The sequence below is a fragment of the Homalodisca vitripennis genome, chromosome 5 (assembly GCF_021130785.1).
Source record: "Homalodisca vitripennis isolate AUS2020 chromosome 5, UT_GWSS_2.1, whole genome shotgun sequence".
Classification (NCBI taxonomy): domain Eukaryota; kingdom Metazoa; phylum Arthropoda; class Insecta; order Hemiptera; family Cicadellidae; genus Homalodisca; species Homalodisca vitripennis.
The window spans coordinates 95,881,259-95,901,383 of NC_060211.1; the positions used below are offsets into that span (position 1 = coordinate 95,881,259).

At 34.2% G+C, this 20,125-nt stretch overlaps 1 protein-coding gene across 1 annotated transcript in view; it reads left to right on the plus strand.

Annotated features, from left to right (window-relative positions):
- The first annotated feature begins 628 nt into the window (after window positions 1-628).
- Window positions 629-20,125, plus strand: part of LOC124362553 — a 31,119-nt gene continuing 11,622 nt past the window's right edge. The window contains exon 1 of the mRNA XM_046817168.1: window positions 629-948. The gene's annotated coding sequence lies outside the window, so the exon portion shown is untranslated. The remainder of the gene's footprint in view (window positions 949-20,125) is intronic.

A 20,125-nucleotide genomic window follows, 5' to 3' on the forward strand; every position in this document is an offset into this window, starting at 1 on the left:
AAGAATAGGTTTATTATAGTATATTCTAACAATAGAACGTGGCTGAGCCAAATTCCATGTCAATCGCAGAAGTAGGTTGAGACAATATTTTTGTCTGGTAGAAAGTGACAACATTCTTTTCTATATGATGTCTGTCTATCTGATTGCAGGACGTCTAGACAATGAAATGAGTTGTAAGCTTGAAATGTTACGCGATACGGTTCGACATTGTATAAATTAAGGATATACTGTAATATATGTTGTGACATGCAGAAAACCATTACTTTGGTGTCAATATCTAACCACAAATAGAAATATTTTGTTTTTACGAGGCACTAATATGTACGGTATCAATTCAAATGCTGCAAGCTGGAGTGGTCTTGCTAGTGGCTGAACCTGAAGCTTGATTAAATTCAATCAAGTTATTTATATTTTGATTTGAACTGAAAGAGAACACACAATAAAATACACGTACGGTTGTAGTACTCAAATCATAGTCGCTATAATTTTTACGATATGGTAATTCAACTACAAAATTGGTATTTGTGAAAGAATAGTTTTGCATGTTTCTAATAATGGTGTTTACGATATGGTTGCTATATTTAAGTATAAAATAATTAAAATTAACTTAAATTTGCCACTCAAATTACTGTTTCAGCCATAAACAGAAAAATCAAAAGTGATATTTTTGCTTTGGCATTGGACATTGGAGCGTACTCTTTGTGGTTCTGAAATCGATGACACGCCATTTTGACAGTCTGAAACCGGAGCGGCGCGGCGTCTGGTTCCATTTTGAAAAAAGATAGGTTAGGTTTGGAGTATTTTTGAAACAAGTTTTACTAACATAATATTTTCTATTTAACTTATAAACAATTTAAGTCAAATTAGAATAAGTCACCTGAATGACACAGTGAACTCTCCAAGACGCTTTACATTATGTATTACTTGTGTGGATCAAATATGTATTGAGTAAGTTTTTTATGTTACAACTGTAGACATATAACCAATATCGGCCATTTCCAAAATATTCATAACATTATTGTTATGAGATTAATTCAGTTTCCCGATGATACAATTTAATTACATTGTTTTACTAATACGGTATTACTAACTAAAAAACTCACAAAAGTTGCATTCTATCACCAGGTATTTGTGAGCTGTTGCACAACAACCATGATTTTATTTACATCTAAAGGGCAGTAGACAGTTTGGAAAATATTTATTTTACATATGTTCCCTTAAACCACTGTTATTTTACTATAGTAGTCTAGCCTAGTATATTTTAATTCCTAGAGCAATATTTTAATGCTTATATCTAGGCTATATCATTATATGGTTTATACACAAATAATAACCAACCTATTTTAAGTTTATGTTCTATCCCAAATAAGTACATTGAACTAAAGAACCCTCAAACATTCTACCACAAAACAGAAACGAAATCTAACATTTATACCTACTGTTAACCCATTAATATAAATAGGGTAATTCTGAGCAATTACTTGGTCAATCCCAAACTTTTTCATATTTTACTACGGTCATAAGGATGTTCTCAGAAAGCAAGAAACATACAATTCAAGGCCCGCAAGGCCGTCCTACAGGTTGCAGGGCGATAAGAAGGTTCAAAGTCCACGCGATAACAGTGGCTTGCGGGAGACGTGCGGAAGGCCAGTTGTGACAGTACCGTTATGGCTAGTGGTTCCTCCGATAATCTTTTTTATGTGACGGGCGTGAGACCACGTTTCTTAGTTTCACGGTTCAAGTGAAGATCAGGAAAAGTTAAAACGTTTTTTGTACGAACACAGTGTTTTGCAATGCACCAAAGTTTGCCCTCTAGAATTTGATATTTTACTGATAGGTACTATCTCGAGGGATGTTTTTCTTTTGTTGACATCAGCACAGGGGAGCACCGAACCCGAAGCCCGCGCTAATGGCTGGAGGCTCTCGTCTCAACTCGATAACAACTAATTAATTTGTAGCTCGAAATTTAAGAAAAACATTGTTCATTTGGATCAAAATTCTGCTCATTTCAGTATTATTTTTCATTTACGTTAACTTCCCGGGGCCTAAATGATGTTTTTTTAATTTCACATACATCTCTAGATTATCGTAGTAAAATATGAAAAAGTTTGGGGTTGACCAAGTAATTGCTCAGAATTACCATAAATAGGATAAAGTTAACACTTACTGTAACCAATGATAATTGTGAACTTATTCTGTTGCTATTGTCCTCATGAACAATACAATATAAGGTTTCAAGGGGTGCCAATCACAAATAACGAAGTTGTAGAACATCAATAGTTTAATTAAAAGGCGTCACGTGGTATTGTTATGATCGTACGTAAACTTCATATTGGTTGCTGCTGATGTTAACCATTATGCCATTTTTGGATACGTGAAATAACAATAATGCTGAAATCAGAGGAATTTGACCCCTGTATAAGCAATGAAGCGAGAGGGATATAGATCTTCTTTAACATTTAAAGTTAATCCTCTTCTCAAGTTGAATGTTAGACTTGGTTTTTCATCACAACTTACTCTCCTTGCTTCTATAATTCCAAAACAGTCAAGGGGTCTGTTGTTGTGAAAACTTGTAGTACCTGGAAGGGTATATAGATCTTTAAAGCGTTTTTCAAGCTTGCAACGAGTCTGATCTACTGATTCTTTTGAGATGAAGTGGAAATTGATTTTGGCAATGTTGGATTGACAAAATTGAAAAAAGGTATTTGCAGTCAGTATTTAATTGTCAAGAGCCCTTTGATGACTTGCTTTTCGCGCCAACCGCTTAACAGTTCCTCCAATACCGTTGCATTCTGTTTTGCCATGGCTTGTAGCGAAGTAAGACCATTGACCTTTAATTTTGAAGTCTTTTTCATGAAGTGTAAGGTTCATGAAGTTGTATTTGTTCTTGTACTGCCCTGCATAACCATCACTGTAAAAATGAACGTCTGTGATTTTAGGAAAATTGTCCTTGGCAAATTCTATTAGGGTTTCTTAAATTTTATAAATCATACAAACATCTTGATTCAAGTCATTGGAAATGGTATAATGGGATGAGACTTTTTCCTGGTCAGTACACAAATTGATGATTGCTGGATGAACAGTACACCAGTGGTAACCCTGGACCTCACACTCCAGGAAGGGTTATTGTTTGGTGTCATTCTTTTTTTGTTGGTTCAACTTACATACTACATTTAATAAAAACTTCTAGGTGAACATATTTACATTTATATTGCAAAATGTAGAATTGCTTCTTATTAAATATTATATATTGTGTTTTTCTGATTAAAATTTAAAAAAAATATGATCAATTATTACACAATTGTTTCTTATTAAAAAACCTATACTTCCGAAATAAATATTGAAATTTAGTAATAGCTAACCTTTCTTTTAAAAGCTATAGTTATTCATTGGAATTGAGAGAACCTCACATCACTTGTAACAAATATATTGAAACTTACAATGCACTTATTTCGGAACAAAATATACAGAATAAGTATTTTACTAAATTAAAGCCTATACCATGTAGATAATTTAGGAACTTTTTCAAGTTCCTTAGTACTCAAGGTACCGACCTTGAAAATTTCATAAAGATTGAGTGTCAAATGATGAAATGAGAAATTATTTTCTTTTTTAATTAATGTTTTGTTTGGAGCTATCCAGAGTGTGGGAATTAAAAACTTTAAAGTGCCATCACTGGGAAACTAAGTGAGATAAAAATTCCAAATTTGGTAGTTTTACTTATCTTTACATATGGTCTGGTTGAACTAACATGGAATGACCCTAAAAGTTCATATTTGCCCGATACAAATGCCTTCAACTGAAGGTGCTGTCTGCACTGAGGGCAACATATTTGAAAAACATCCCTCAAGTTGGTACTTATCACTAAAAATTCAAATTTTAAATGGTTTGATGCCTTTGGCCACTACTACTTTGTTACAACTTGAAAAAAGAAAAAAAAAAAAAAACAACAAGGGCCTATTGTAAGTTTGCCTAACTATAGTTTCCTACTATCTTCCAAGAAAAATAGTTTCACCTTTAATGTTTTAAAATTCGTTATTTGTCATTTTCATATCCTTAAACCTTATATTGTTTTGTTCAATAGGACAGTAGCAATAGGTTAATAAGGTGAATCTTATATCTGGTATGAATAGAAATAAATTTCAAATAAATACTTACAAATTGATTGAACCAAATTTTCAACAAACAAATAAATAGTGTAAAATACAAACATAAGTTTAATAAATAATCAACACTAACGTAACTATTGCTTAGTTTGTTTGTACTATCTACTAACATACTATATGGTAGCTTTCAAACTCATAAAAATAGCTTTTTCTCGATTTAAAAACAACACAATTACACAAAGAACTCGTATTCTTACTCTGAAAAAACACGATGACCAATTAAAAAGGGACAAATTAATTTCCTAATATTTTAACTGCTCACATAATTCATGTAAATTACTTTCAAAACAAATTTATGGTATTATCATGTTCACAACAACAGCTAATTTCCTGACTTTTTTATATTCCACCGAATATTTTCATAATAATAGCAAAAAACCATAATTTTTTTGTACGTTAAACTTTTAAGTATAAAACGAAATAAGTATGTAGCCTTCACAATTTTGCACAAAAACTGCTTACGTGGTGGTAGTTGTGAAAGATCGCGTCTACCCGATGGTGTACACATTGTTGTGCGTGAACGTGTTTAAGCCATGCGAATAATGGACGCCCTTGTAATCTAAGAGGCATTAAAGGCTACGACACGGTACGCTGTTCTAATCACTGAATACTCAGATAACACTGAAAATCATTGAAAACAAGAAGCACATTACACAGACATAATCTAACCACAAGTTGACATTTAGAGAGAGAGAGAATCTTTATTTACAAAATCCTTAAGATTTGAAATGGCGTCAATATAACAAAACTTACAAACATTTGAAGATTAATAGTCATTCAGATTAAAGCTTCTCCAATTCAGAAATTCAGCAACCGTATAGAATGGCCGCGCAGATAACCAAGTTTTCAGACAAGCCTTCAATTTGACCAGATCCAGCACCTTCTTGAGCTCCTCGGGCAGCGTATTAAAGAACTTTGCTCCAAGGTATGACGGCTTTCTCTCGAAGAGCTTTGTACGATGGTAAGGGAGATTGTAATCATGAGCAAATCTTGTGTTGCGGCCATGTATATTAGCATTTTTAGGCAGTCCCCCTTTCACTGACAGAAGAATAACTTCATATACAAATAAAGACACCGCGGTCAAAATGTTCTTCTCCAGAAAAACTCTCCTACAGCTTTCTCTCGCTTCCAGCCCTGCCATGAGTCTCAGAGCCCTTTTCTGGAGAATCATCACTCTTTCGAGATTGTTTATTGAAGAGCCACCCCACAACACAATTCCATATCTCATACTGCTCTCAAACAGCGCATGGTAAGCAACCATCACAGCCTCCGGTGTACCTATTGCAGTAGTCCTCCTGATTGCAAAAATGGCACTATTAAGCCGGTGACATAGAGAATCTACATGTTCTCGCCAGGTAAGACCATCATCAATTACTAAACCAAGATGTAAGGTTGAATTATGTGTTTGAAGATTAGGTAATCCACCTATATCATCCTTATGACATCCAAACATAAGCTGCTTAGTTTTTTCTTCGTTGAAGACAAGGTCATTATTGTGGCAATATTCGAGAGCACTATTCAGTGCTATAAAAGAATCAACTTCCAGTTTCTCCAGACATCTACAAGCAGAAACTACGACTGTGTCGTCAGCGTACATGAATGAGCTTCCGTAAGGACTGATGTAGGAAGAAAGATCATTTGTGAAAAGGATGAAAATAACAGGGCCAAGCACTGAGCCTTGGGGAACACCTCTTGATACAGAACGTTGGCTGGATCTTATGAAAGTCATTTCACTTTTGGCCACATGCTGTACTTCAACGACTTGATACCTGTCCTTCAGATAAATGGAGAACCACTGCAAAGCTGCTTCCTTTTTTCCCAATGTCGAGAGCTTCAATAGGATGAGATCGTGGTCCAAGCAATCAAATGCTTTACATAGATCCAGAAAGAAACCAGTTACGTTGCTTCCATTTTCGATCTTGTCCGTCAGATGTTCTACCAAGCTCACCAAAGCTGTAATAGTAAACTTCCCCCGAACGAATCTGTGCTGACTCTCATTGAGGAGTCTGTTTTCCTCAAGGTGGTGAAGTAACCGCACAAGGACTGCCTTCTCAAGCAACTTTGAAAAAGCAGGGAGCAAAGAGATTGGCCTATAGTTACGCATGTCATCTTTTTTTCCATGCTTGTGAAGCGGTATTACCTTTGAAACTTTCATTTTCTGAGGAAAAATCCCTTGTCGCAGTGAAAGGTTGAAGATGTGCAGTAGGGGTTTCCTGAGTTCCTCAGAACAGAATTTCACAATCTTTGTAGATATCTCGTCCAGACCCGATGAAGTCTTTATTTTCAGTGATCCAATGATATTCTTCAATTCATGGTCTGTCACTGACGATAATTCTTTGAGCTCAGGGAGATTCACTTGCTCGTTTATCTTTTTAGGTAGAGAAGACCTCGGTGGATTAAGCTTCAGGGTTTCATCAGCAATAGTTGTGAAGTACTCATTAAAATGATCAGCTACTTTCATTGGGTCTTCTACTTTTTCTCCGTCCACTGATAGGGTTAAGCACAACGCATTACTTCCCTTCTTCGTTTTACGTTCGCTGTTTATGACGTCCCAAACGGCTTTACTTTTATTATCTGAAGATAATATATGTTCGGAACTATGATCATGTCGAAGGTCTCTCAGTTTCAGATCATATAACTTCTTGAAGTTATTTGCCGACTGCTTGTCTCTCACATCATTCGTCAATAGGTAGAGATTGTTAGCCCGCAAGTATTCCTCCTTCAGCTTTCTGGCCTCTGAGTCATAGATGATCTTTTTTGATTTCATATGTCTTCTCGTCTTCTTCCTTGGACAGGTTCAATCAAGTACCAGACTGACAGAGTATGTAAATAGGTTGTAGGCCTCCCCAACATCGTCAATACTCAATACGTCATGCCAGGATAAATCAGACAACAGTTGTTTCAATTGGAGGAGATTATTGGCGTTTAAGTGTCGCCTGGTTGAACAAATCGAGTTAGTGCAGGACACTGGCAGTGTCAATCTGCAGAACTGTGCAGTGTGATCAGAGATCCCAGTGTTGATGATCTGGACGTCCGTTTCGTCAGAGCGGAGGTTTGTGCAGACTGCATCAATTGAAGTCGCAGTTATTCTTCTCGTTGGAGATGAAGAGCTGGTGGGCTGATTTCTTACGGTGACAGCTATTCTAGTCGCGGGTAGATGTACTCTCTTGATGTCAAATGAAGTAAGTAGCTCATCGAACATAATCTTGTTTGTTGATGGTTCTAAATCGTTGATGTTAATATCCCCCATTAAAACAACAGATGCACCACCTGCAGTAACTGAGCCAAGAGTCTTCTCAATTACAGAAAGTGCCTGCTTGGTAGCACCCACACAATTCGAAGGTGGACGGTAAACTCCAACTAAGTTCAAATTTCTTTTGTTACTTAAACTTATTCTGACTGCAGCTATCTCACAGATAAGGGGAATGCTGGTATTCTCTATTTCCAAGTTAACAGTTTCGTTTTGTAGACTGTCAGTTTTGTAGATTGTCAGTTTTGTAGATTGCTACTCCACCCTTGATGTTGCATTCTCTTCCATAAGCAGCCATTAGACTGTAATTAACGAGCCTTGTATTTTTTATTTCTTCTGGTGATTGTCCGTGCTCTGTTATTACAATAAAATCTGGATTGATGGATTGCAGAGTATGGTTGAATCTTTCAATCTTATTCTTGATTCGATCTATGTTTTGATGAAGCACTGTTATAATTCTCGTTTTCCCCGTGACCGGTTTACGAATATTCTTCGGTGTTGGGGTTTCCGTTTGTGCTTTTTCATTTGATTGAATCCTAAAAAATTATGAATTTTTGGAACATTCAGGATTTCTGGAGGTGAGGTGGATAAATGTTGTGATTCGAGGTCGAATTTAGCCAAGTTTTCATCACCAGAGCCGTTATTTAAGCTTGTAAGGGAGGCCCTCTCGAGTCCGTCATTCGCTCTATTAAAAGAAGTCTGTGGGTCTTCACGGTTGATATAGAACTCTAAGTGGTTGTTGAAGAATTCCTCAATAGTTTCTTCAGGTTTGCTTAGAAAGGCACCAAATGGAGACCCTCCATCTCGTCGACGAGCAGAAATGGAGGTAATATCAGCTGTCAAGGGATAAGATTCTGAGATTTCCGTCTGTGTGCAGGGATCCATAATCTGAGATGAAATGTTAGTGTCCGATAAATTGTCTGGCTTCATATTTTCTTGAGGTATACTAATTCTGGAATAAACCATATCTTCCAGGATTGTTAATCTATTTTTTAAAGAAGTAATTTCATCTGGGGTGGCCAAAATTGTATTTATTTGGGAGGTTTCTTCAGATGGTGAGTCTATATAACATGTATGGGTATCGTCCTCATATTATGCGTAATTTTGTTTGTTCTTGAATGAGGAGATTTCCTTTTTCAAAGCCTGAATTTTTTGCTCAGACACGTTTATCAAACTCATTTGTTCTTGATCATGGGCTTCAAAAGAATTCTGTAATTTCTGTCTTAATGACATTTCTCTCTCTATTTGTTTTCCAGATTCATTCAATTTGGAAAGAAGTTCTTCTTGTTTTTCTGTCAAACTATTTATTGTAATTAAAAGATTTTCTATTTCCGCTTCTTTACTGAGTATTTGAAAGCCGAAATTTGCTATTTCTCTTTTTAAGTCGTCATTCTGGCTCAGAAGCTTCGTCCCAATTTCTGCTGAAATTTGTAAAAGGTCATCCTCGGCCATACTGTTAGCGTCATTATGTGATAAAACTGACATTCCTAGTTCCTCAAGAGTCTTATTTAAGTCAATTTTGTTCAGAGACACTTCATTTTCATCACCAAGTATACAAATGTTCTCCTTTTTATTGAAAAATGTGTCATTTTGTGTCGATAAACCTTTCATTCTTGATCTTGATCTCGTTTCCATATTGTTGTGTTTGATATAGTACTACGTAATTCCCTGATACTACTGGCTGTGGATGCCGGGAATTTTGTGTAGAAAGGTTAGCTCTCTGCGTGCGTCGGCTGGTTAGTGTTGTTGTTAGTAGTTGTATTGAAATTTTAAATTAGTAAGATGACGTTTGGTAGAACAGAGTTTTGATTGGTAAGCATAAATTATGCTAATTAATCAGTCATTAAACATGAGGGCTAGGTTCTTTTGGTTTAAATTAATTTCACGAGTGCGTTTATGGAAAAACACTTGCTTATAGAATACTGTCGAACTTATAGTGTATACTGAGTCCAGTTTTAGACTAGGCCTAATGATGTAATGTCATGAAAACGCACTTTCACAAAGCAGGTTAGTCACGCATAACTGTTCATAACGCCATTTTCTAGAGTTCTGTTGTAAAATAAATATATAGACTTATCCTGAATAAAATTTTCATAAATAAATAATATAAAATTTTAACAATATAACAAATAGATAAAATATGAATAGTAAAACAATGGGGTTAAAATTTTATAAATTAAAATGAAGAAATCGAGCATTTCAATTTAAATTTACATTTTAATTATTACAAAACAAAGTTATTTGTGATTTGCATCCCCTAAACCATATATATTTTTGTTCAGGACAAAGAATATGTTAATTACGTTGACATTATTTTGATTGGCTACTTTGTCCGTTGAGCACACTTATACCTATCCAATTTTTATAGTAAAATACTTGTTATTTCCATAGCAATTGCACTCACTGCACAAAAGTTAATAACACATTTAAATTTGATAAATAGTTCAGTTGACATTTGGAAGCATTAACCCATTTCAAATCACCCAGTCAGTGTTGCTTAACATTTTTATTTTCCTGATTCTTTTATCATGAATTCTCTACGTGTAGACATACACAAAACTCAAATTGAAAAAATTACAAGCCATATTTTTAATTGGTAACCATATTTAAATGGTGATTTGACAAATTTAATAAAAAACCCCAGTTTGTGGAATATTTAATTGTGAAGTGATTTTTAAAGATATCTGAATAATTCTTTAGTGCTTTCACCATGAAATGATCTTCTAAAAGATATTATTTTAATTTTCCTAACATACAAGGAATTCAATTAAACTCTTTCCATAAAAACCTGGAAAATATTTATCAATCGTTATTTTTTAAGACCCCATTTTTATTAAGGCAGAGATTCAGTATTTTATTGCTGTGTTGAGTACTCATTATACTACCAGCAGCATAAGTTTTTGTTTGGAGAATGAACTTCTTTTTTTCTATGGCTTTACAAAAATGGTCATGAGCACATTAATGCTAATTTTCATATGTCAATATCTAAAAAGGGATTGGATGAAAACAAGTGAAAATTTTATAAAATGTTCTTTATGCTTATAAGAATATCCCCTGAAAAAATTATGACCAAGATTCTACTGTTTTAAATTATAGAGCTGTCTATTTCAATTAAAAAACTACATTTTAAATACATTTATGTAATGCTAAATTAGTAACTATAGGCTTAAAATGATCTTAAGGGGAGATAGGCAGTTTTTCGATCAAAAAATAGATTTAAAAAAAAAAATTTTATTCGATTGTCTATTTAATTCTGTTTAAGAAAATATATACTTTTATATGGTTTTCATTTGATATAGTTCAGGGAAAATAAAATACATAGGTGTGTCACCCTTTGGTGTAGCGTCTAGTGTCAAGTTCTGCGCGCTGGTTTCAACTACAGTACTTTATATAGTAATTTAAAGCCATATACTAATGTTGTCTTTTAGTTTTGTTTGTTGGTCACACTGTCTATTAGTTCAATTCTGTTTTCTGTAATATTTGTCAGTAACTTTTTTCGTGACAGCTGATGTTGACAAATGACAGTTTGTGATTGTTAGGCTACATATTGTTCAGTGGTGTGTTTACAAACAAGTGACAAACTAAGTTGTTTAGAACTAAGTTTTTACAGCATAATTCTATTATTATAAGTGATTTACCTTGATATACTATATATCATGCCTAGGATAAAAAAATTTAACTGTAAGAGGTACCAGGGTAATCAGTTTACAAAACCTAGCCTAGGCCAGACTCCAGAAACTCAGCCTAAGGTAACTTCCTCTAGTTCTAGAAAATTGTCTGGCTCAAAACTACCCAAGGATTATGAGTATGAAGATGATGACATAAATGTAATCATTAACCTTCAACTGTTATCTCAGGCTATACACAGTTTTACTAAGTGTATTAGTTGTAGTGCATCAAACTGTCTTAGCGTTCAGATTGATTCTGGTTACACTAATGGCATAGCAGCTAAATTAGTGTTGGACTGTAATATTTGTAAGTTTAGTAGTGCATTCATGAATACAAAGACAATCCACAATAAGCATGAACTAAATATTAGGTATGCTTATGCCCTAAGATCAATCGGCAAAGGGCTTGAGGCTGGTAAAATGTTTTCTGCGGTCATGAATCTAGCTCTGCCAAACTCCAGGATGCAGGCACTATAAAAGACCATATTGCCTAGGGTTACAGAAGTATGTGATACTTCTCTCAGAAATGCTGCTACAGAGGCTGTAGAAGAGAATAATGGAAGTTCTGACATAGCTGCGGCTTTTGATGGCACTTAGCAAAAGCGCGGCTACAAATCCTTGAATGGAATTATTACGGTTACGTCGTTTGATACCGGTAAGGTATTAGACTTTGAATGTATGTCTAAATTTTGTATAAACTGTGCCAGAGATTTATACAAAAATGATGAAGAAGAGCTGGAAGAGCACAAGAAAGTTAGCAAGGCAAATTACTCCGGGTCGAGTGGAGGCATGGAGGTGGTCGGGGCCAACATCGTTTGCAGTCGGTCAGAAGAGAAGCTTCGAGTGCGGTATACTAAATATTTAGGGGATGGAGACTCTAAAGGCTTTCAGTTTGTTTTAGAAGCTAAGCCTTATGGGGAAGATGTGGATATTGTCAAACTGGAGTGTGTAGGCCATATCCAAAAGCGCCTTGGCACAAGTCTTCGAAAGTTAAAGTCTACAATGAAAGGAAAACAACTCAGTGATGGCAAAGTTTTGGGCGGCAAGGGTAGGCTAATCGATTTTGAAATCGACAACTTGCAAACCTTCTATGGGCTGGCAATCCGAAGAAATACAACTGATGTTCAAAAAATGCAAGACGCAGTGTGGGCAACCTTCTACCATAGGCTATCTACTGACACGAACCCACAACATGACCGTTGTCCTTCCGATGAAGACACTTGGTGTAAGTTTCAAAAAGCCAAGTTCACTAACACCCCATTTACTCATAAACACTCCTTGCTTGAAGCTGTAATGTTTCTTATAAAACCAATTTATGAAGATCTGTCAAAACCTGAACTCCTCAAGTGCTGCCTACATGGAAAGACACAAAACCCCAACGAAAGTGTGAACAGCTGCATATGGAAAAGATTGCCAAAGACTGAATTTGTCAGCCTACCAACCCTCCAACTAGGTGCAACAGATGCAGTGCTGTGCTACAATGAAGGTTCAGTGGCAAAAGTGAATGTGCTTCAAAGACTAGGAATGAAACCGGGTCGTTAAACTGTCACAGGTCTTCAAACGATTGATCGGTGCAGAATTCTTAAAGCCGACATGGAGACAAGGGACCAGAATAAAAAGACAAGAATCAAAAGAAGGCTACGGAGGAAGGATAAGGAGGAGCAAGAAGATGGGGAAAAGGACTATTCTGCTGGTGCCTTTTAGAAATGTGAGCAATAAAACCATACTTTTATCTTTAAATGCGATTTTCCGAAACCTTGTTTTTTATACTTAGGTACACTTTTCTCAAGAACCATAGTAAATAGAAGCCTGAAATTGTTTATGCATATCAACTAATACATTATTTCTATGGTATACCTAATTGTTTGCTTGTATCTAAGCAAATTATTTACAAGAAAAATTTTAACTAAAAATTTATTATTTTTTTTAAGTTGAAAATATTAATTACTGGAAAAAAAAACATTTTTATGAGTAAAACCTATTATAAATAGGTATAAGATACTACATATACCTCACTTATACCAGTGCTAAAGTTTCAGGTTTGTAGGATTAGTGGTTAAGGAGATAAGTGTACCTAACTATGTGTATGTTTCCCCATTTAAATACCATGGGGGCGAGACTGCCTATCTCCCCAACTGACTCTTAAAGTTATATGAGCTTAAATCTTAAAATTAATAATACACTTTTAATTACTTCTTCCTTTTAATAAGAATGGACAGTAATAATAGTGGTGCAGGTAAAATTCTTGAAGTTAACTTACCCGTATGTTTCATTTACTAAACTGGCGTGTGTAGTATACTAATGTTTTTCTGTATATTTTTATGTTAAACTTTACTGTAAATAATTGGCAGCTGTAATTTTGATGAAGGAGTTGAACAAAAATGGCATTCCATTGAACAGTTTATCATTTATGTTGGGTGTTCTTCCAGACACTGTTGTGAGTTCCAATGGAATCAGTTTACATACTATTTTCTTTGAGGGTAGTGTATATATATATATATATATATATATATATATATATATATATTTATGTTTGATTTCAATGATGTTGTTCTGACAGAATTTAAATATGTTTTCTGAAGTTAGGATTTGATCTGCTTAAGGTCTTTGGAGGGATGCTCGTGTTACTTTTTGCTTTGTTGTTCTGCTAATCCCATCTCAAGAATTCTTCCCATGTGGTGTGGCAAAGAAATTCCACTAGGCTTGCACACCATAATTGTTTATGTGTTGTCAAACATAAGGAATTTTTTCTTATTTTTGCATTGCTGGCTTGCGCCATCATTGAAGTACACAACCATTTCAATATTTGGTATGATAATTTTTATAATTTCCCTTATGAGGTTCTGTTGAAATGGGTACACAATTGTTTTATTATGATCTAGGTGGTCACTAATAACACAAATAGATATGCAACACATTTTTCCTTTTCTTTGTAGTATATTAAAGATGGATGCAGAGTTGCTTGTGTATTAGTCCAATAGAAAATTTTTATATTATCATGCACTGTGAACGTGAAGTTTTCTACAAAATCACAGAAAGTTTTCTTTAGTTTCTTTGAAATGTTGAGCTTGAGCTTTTGATATAAAGTGATGGAATTTTAAAAGCATAAGCTTATCAATAAGAGAATGCAGAAACTCCTCACTGGGCATTACTCACAGTTGAAACATATTCCTTTTTACCAGGGCAAAAGTGACTATTTTCGTCATCTTGAAACAAATCTTTAGTTAATAATAATTAGCTTCACTTATTTTGTTACCCTCTCTTTTTGAAAGGTGTGGTAAGATACCTTGATACTTTACTAACTACTTAGTTAACTTTACCATGTATTCAGATGCACCAAAGTCCTCAACTACTTTTTCTTTGAACATAATCTTGGCAATAGACAAATTATCTTAACTTTATCATCTTTACTAGGCACTATGAATTTTTTTGTTAGTTTAGTAATGAGTATGTTGAACTAATTGAAGTATACGTAACATTTAAATTCTAAGTTACTAGGTTGTTGTATAAAAATTCTTCCAATTTCCCCTTGACTGCTCTCATAATTTTATCAGTTTTTCTTTCCTAAGCTGACAGTCACAGTCGTTCTATGTTAATTTACAGTGTTAATCTGTGTTAATAAACAGCAAGCTTTGTTATTTTACTTAAAAGGGACAATTCTAAAGTTTCTAATGGATTCTCTCTTCTACTAATTCAAAAGAGTCAAGAAGAAATGTCATTCTCAACATTATTTATCTCATCTTCAAGCAGTTTTTCTACAAATATTTTTGATGCACAAGTTGGACATAGAGCCTGTCTAGGAATTTGTTTTATGTCCACATTTCTACTCCTGAAGAGGTGTTCAATTAGTATTTTATGTAAACCATTTTTAATTGAGCTTTTATGGCGACCAAATAGGTCACCAAATTATTTCCAAAAATAAAGTTGTACTTGTCTAAAATGTATATCTGTGGTAATGGAAAATATTAATACTTGTATTTGTTAATTCTGAATTTTAGAAAAATTTTTCTTCAGTAGGCAAGTCACATACCCAAAATCTAATCTTCAGGCACTTATTTTTTCAGCCACAAAACAACTCATACTGAATACTTAAGCATTCAGTTATTCTTGACAACTAATGAAGGTAAATTTAATCAACTTAGCCTCATCCATACCAAAGCAATAATGATTGAAGGGAGGGTATTGTTCATGTCACCACTTGCAGAGCCATGTAGGTGCAGGAAAGAGTAAGCTGTACAAGCAGTTACAGATGGAAGAGTTCAATTTTTAACTTGTAGAACTCTTATTAATTTGTAACATGAAAACTGATGTGTATAAATTCTAATAGCGGATGCAGTAGATAGAGGTGACCTAGCTAAAAGATTTTTATGGACCTCAGCAAGACTTTTGATAGCGTAGCCTTATTAATTCATTAACAAAATTAGGTATAAAGTGAGTTTCTTTACAATGTTTTACTTCGTACTTGAATAGGAAACATTATATAAAATTGTCATATGTGAATAAAATGAATAAATTAACCAGTGCAAAATCTCAAATAGAAACCATTTTGAATGGAGTTCTCCAATAGTTTATTTTGGGACCAGTTTTGTTTTTGTGTTGTATTAAAGGATTGCCAACAATTATCATGGGTATAAAGTAAAATGTGTTTATAAGCAGATGATTCTAATCTTATTATATTAAGTAAATCACCTTATCAAACCTGAAATACTCTGTGAAAAAGCTATACAAACTGAACAGGCCCCCCCTACTACAGGTTACCCTAAACAGGACATTTTACCAATACCATCTCCTTATGTTACTATAGTTGGTGACAGCCATGGCAGGTATCTAGCCAGGAAAATTCATGATAAACTCGAGAAAACCTCCAAGGTAAATGAGTTGGTATCACCTGGAGCTAAATTCATGGATATTATTGACCAAACAAGAAATATAACTTTTGCACCAGAAGAATTTTTAGTTATCATGGGAGGTGCAAATGATGTTTACAATGGAAGCACTCGAACCATTTACACTAATTTAAAATCTGTCTTACTGTCTTATAGGAATTGTAGAGTTATATTGTGTGGCATACCCTTTAAACAAGATCTACCCCTATTCCATAGAATAAATGAGGAAATTATGAATTTAAATCTACATTACTATGAGCAAACCAGAATAATGAAGAATGTTTCTTTTGTGGACATGACAGCTTTATCTGAAAAATGTTTTAATCGAGATGGCATCCACTTAAACTTCTTAGGAAAGCAATTGATAGTTAACAGGATATGCAAGGAAATAAATGCCTATGACATTCCGAAACAAACTGGTTTCAAAAATAATTGTGACTATTCGTTACAGAATAAAGTGTGCACTGTGGAACCCACCAATGATTGTGAAATCTCAAAAGAGAAAAAACCTTTTCAAATAATTGTTGCAAATATGAAAGATATTATCGTCAAGCATCAAGAGAATGCATCTGTGGCTTTTGCTCATTCAATTTCAGCAGACTTCGATCACGATCGCCACATGACAGCAGGAGTTGCCGTGATATTTAAGCAGCAATGTGGAAAGCCTTCTGATTTAAACTGTGTCAGTTCACATCTTGCGTACCAGAATCACAGACATGGTGCAGGAATTTACAGCCTCATTACTAAACCCAAGTACTACAACAAGCCAAAGAAAACTGATTATGATTTGGCCTTTCATCAATTGGCTATGGATTTTGAGAGGAGGGGATTCAAGCACCTGATTTGTTCTCCAATAGGTGCTGTTCGATATGAGATCACTATTGAACACTTGATTTCCAATCTCTCAAAATTTCAATTGGCTACTGGAGCTACAGTAACCATAGTTTCTTATGATCAAAAATCTCAGAGAAAACTCAGGAGAGGACTGTCACATGATGAATTTCTCGAGCGGATTCAGGGTTCCATGGATTGTCTTCGTGGTACTCGATCACAGCCCTCAACCGAAACTGCGAGTAATGAACTGGAAATAAGCTCCCAAGTTCCACTTTCCCCAGTATGGAGAGGTTGGTCGACTCCGCAGCCGCAGGCCTACAAGAGCGAACTGGTTTTCTCCTCACATACTCCAACCCAAGAAATAACTTCACTTCCAGCAACAACTGAAGCAAGTGTCTGTTAGAGTAGTGAAAGTGAAATGGGCGATTTTGTGATAAGTGAAGGGAGTGTGAGGGAGAGTGGGAAGGTGTCTCCTGAATTTCAAAGTTCTTTTCCTAAGTCCATCTGTAACAACTGTTCATATGTCTCCACAAACAACACTAGCACAACCAACATACTCCACACCAACACTATATACGCCACACCAACAGCACAAAATGACTCCCTTTTTTTAGCAAGCCTAAATCAGTTTCCACCATTAAAGTAGATATTTCAAATAGATCAAAACATACTGTAAATAGTTCCTCCACAATATATAAAAAAAATTTGGATTCAAGAAATGTAAATCTTACAATAAAAATTCTACATCAAAATATCCAACACTTTTTATTGCGGAAATTATCTTTGGAAATAGTTCTTGAAGAGTTGAAACCAGACCTAATAGTGTTGAGTGAACATAAACTAAAAATTGATGAGATAAAATTTGCTAAAGTTAATAACTATTCTGTTATAACCAACTATTGTCGCCAAACATGTGGTGGTGGAGGAGTTATGATTTTGGGCAGCAACTCTTACCAAGTTAAGAGAGTTGTAATTCCTAGAATTAATAACTTATGTATAGATAAAGAGTTTGAATGCTGTATTGTTTCCTGCCGAGCTTTTGATTTTTCTTTTGTATTAGTGGGGTTTTATAGAACTCCAGGTTTAATTTATGATGGCCTCTTTGGATAAACTTAATATTGTTTTAACTATTTTAACTGAAACTTATGAGCATGTAATTTTAGCTGGGGATATAAACATAAATGTATTGCATTGTTCTAAAAGTCATGATAGATTAAGTAATATTTTAAGGCAACATAACATGCAGTACTTGGTGAATTTTCCGACTAGAGTTACCCTGGATTGTGAAAGTGCAATTGATAATATTATAACAAATTTACCGAAAAAGTCACTTATGGTTGAAGGTGTTATTACAGAGCTCTCTGATCATGATGCCCAACTTTTGAAAATTAATGTATGTAGTAATAAAAAGACATCTTTTAAGACCTTAACACAGTTTTGTAGAAAATATACAAGAGAAAACATGAGATCTTTAAAAATATGTTGAGCAATGAAACTTGGTTGGAAGTCTACAATGCAACAGTAGGAGACACTAAATACAATGTTTTTCATAAAATTTTGATGTACTATTTTGATGTTATTTTTCCTCTGGTCAAGTCTACAGTAAATTTTAATAAAGACAAATGGATCAATTATGATTTGGAAAAAGAAAAAGCGGAAATTATGTTTAAGTCAAACTACAAGATTAACCAAAGATAGAACACTAAATAAGCTATTAAAACAGTTGAAAAAAAATTACAGCAAAAAATTAAACTCTTCAAAAAAGGAATATATTGAAAATAAAATTAGAAATTCTGAAAACGTATGTAAATCTACTTGGAAAATAATTAATAATGAAACAACAAATTATCACAATGTTAATAAACATATTAAATTGATTTATGAAAACCATGAATATTCTGAACCAGAGGAAGTCTGTGAAATTTTTAACAATCATTTTATTGACATTGTAGATAATGAAATATTACCAAACTTGTCATCACACATCACTGTTAACACTGGTACCTTTAAAACTTCTAATGCTAAAAAGTTCCACACCCAACCAGTAAGTGAGGAAGAATTAAATCAGATTATAATGTCATTTCCTAACAAATATTCAGCAGGCCACGATGAAATTCCAATGCCAATTGTCAAGCAAGCTAAAATGTACCTGATCAAGCCCCTGACTCATGTTATAAATTCCTCTTTTGTGTCTGGAATCTTTCCTGAAAAACTGAAAATCTCTAAAATTATAACCGTTTTCAAAAAAGGAAGTGAAACTGACCCTAATAATTATCGACCTTTGTCCATTTTGTCTACTTTTTCAAAAATTTTTGAACGTGTAATGTATTTACGACTAGTTGATTTTCTTGAAACCAATAATATATTTGACAAAGAACAGCATGGCTTCAGAGCTGGTAAGTCTGTCATAACTGCTGGGACGGATTTTATTGAAACCATAGTGGACAATATTGATAAGGGGAATTATGTGGTTGGCATTTTTATGGATCTTACCAAGGCCTTTGATAGTGTATCACATGAAATATTAATAGAAATTTAAAAAATATTGGTATTAAAGATGTTACATTAAACTGGTTTGTTTCTTATATTTCAAATAGACCACAGTATGTTGACTTGCAGTTTGTAACCAAATTAAATCAAATCACTCATGCAAAATCTTCTTTAAAAATATCAAGGCATGGAGTGCCAGAGGGTTCCATTCTGGGGCCAATTCTTTTCTTACTTTATATGTTGGGTTTGCCAAATGTTCTGACAAAAGATCAGAGCAAGCTGTGTCTATATGCAGATGACTCTAATTTAATAGTTGCTGGTAAAAGTTTGAATGAAATAGAAATTGCAGGTAAAACGGAACTCATGTGTATTAATAATTATTTTTGCAGTAAAAATTTATTACTAAACTTTAATAAAACTAATATGATCTCTTTCTGCACAAAACAAAATAGAAAAAAAACTTATGCCAAACATAACAATAGACAATATACAAATTTCTCAATTAACTAACACTAAATTTTTAGGATTACTTCTAGACGAGAACTTAACTTGGAACGAACATATTTTGGCTTTGCAAAAAAAGATTTCTTCCGGATTGTTTGCTCTTAAAACCATGTCAAAATATTGCTCAACTGAAATTTTGAAAACCATTTATTATGCCCACATACATTCTCATATAAACTTTGGTGTTGTGTTGTACAGGGCCACTAGTAATTCAAATCTGTTAAGCATTCTTCAACTTTAAAAAAAAGCAATTAGGATAATCATGAACTTAAAGGATGGGGAATCTGTGAAAGAGTATTTTTCAAAATTAGGAATTTTAACTATTTA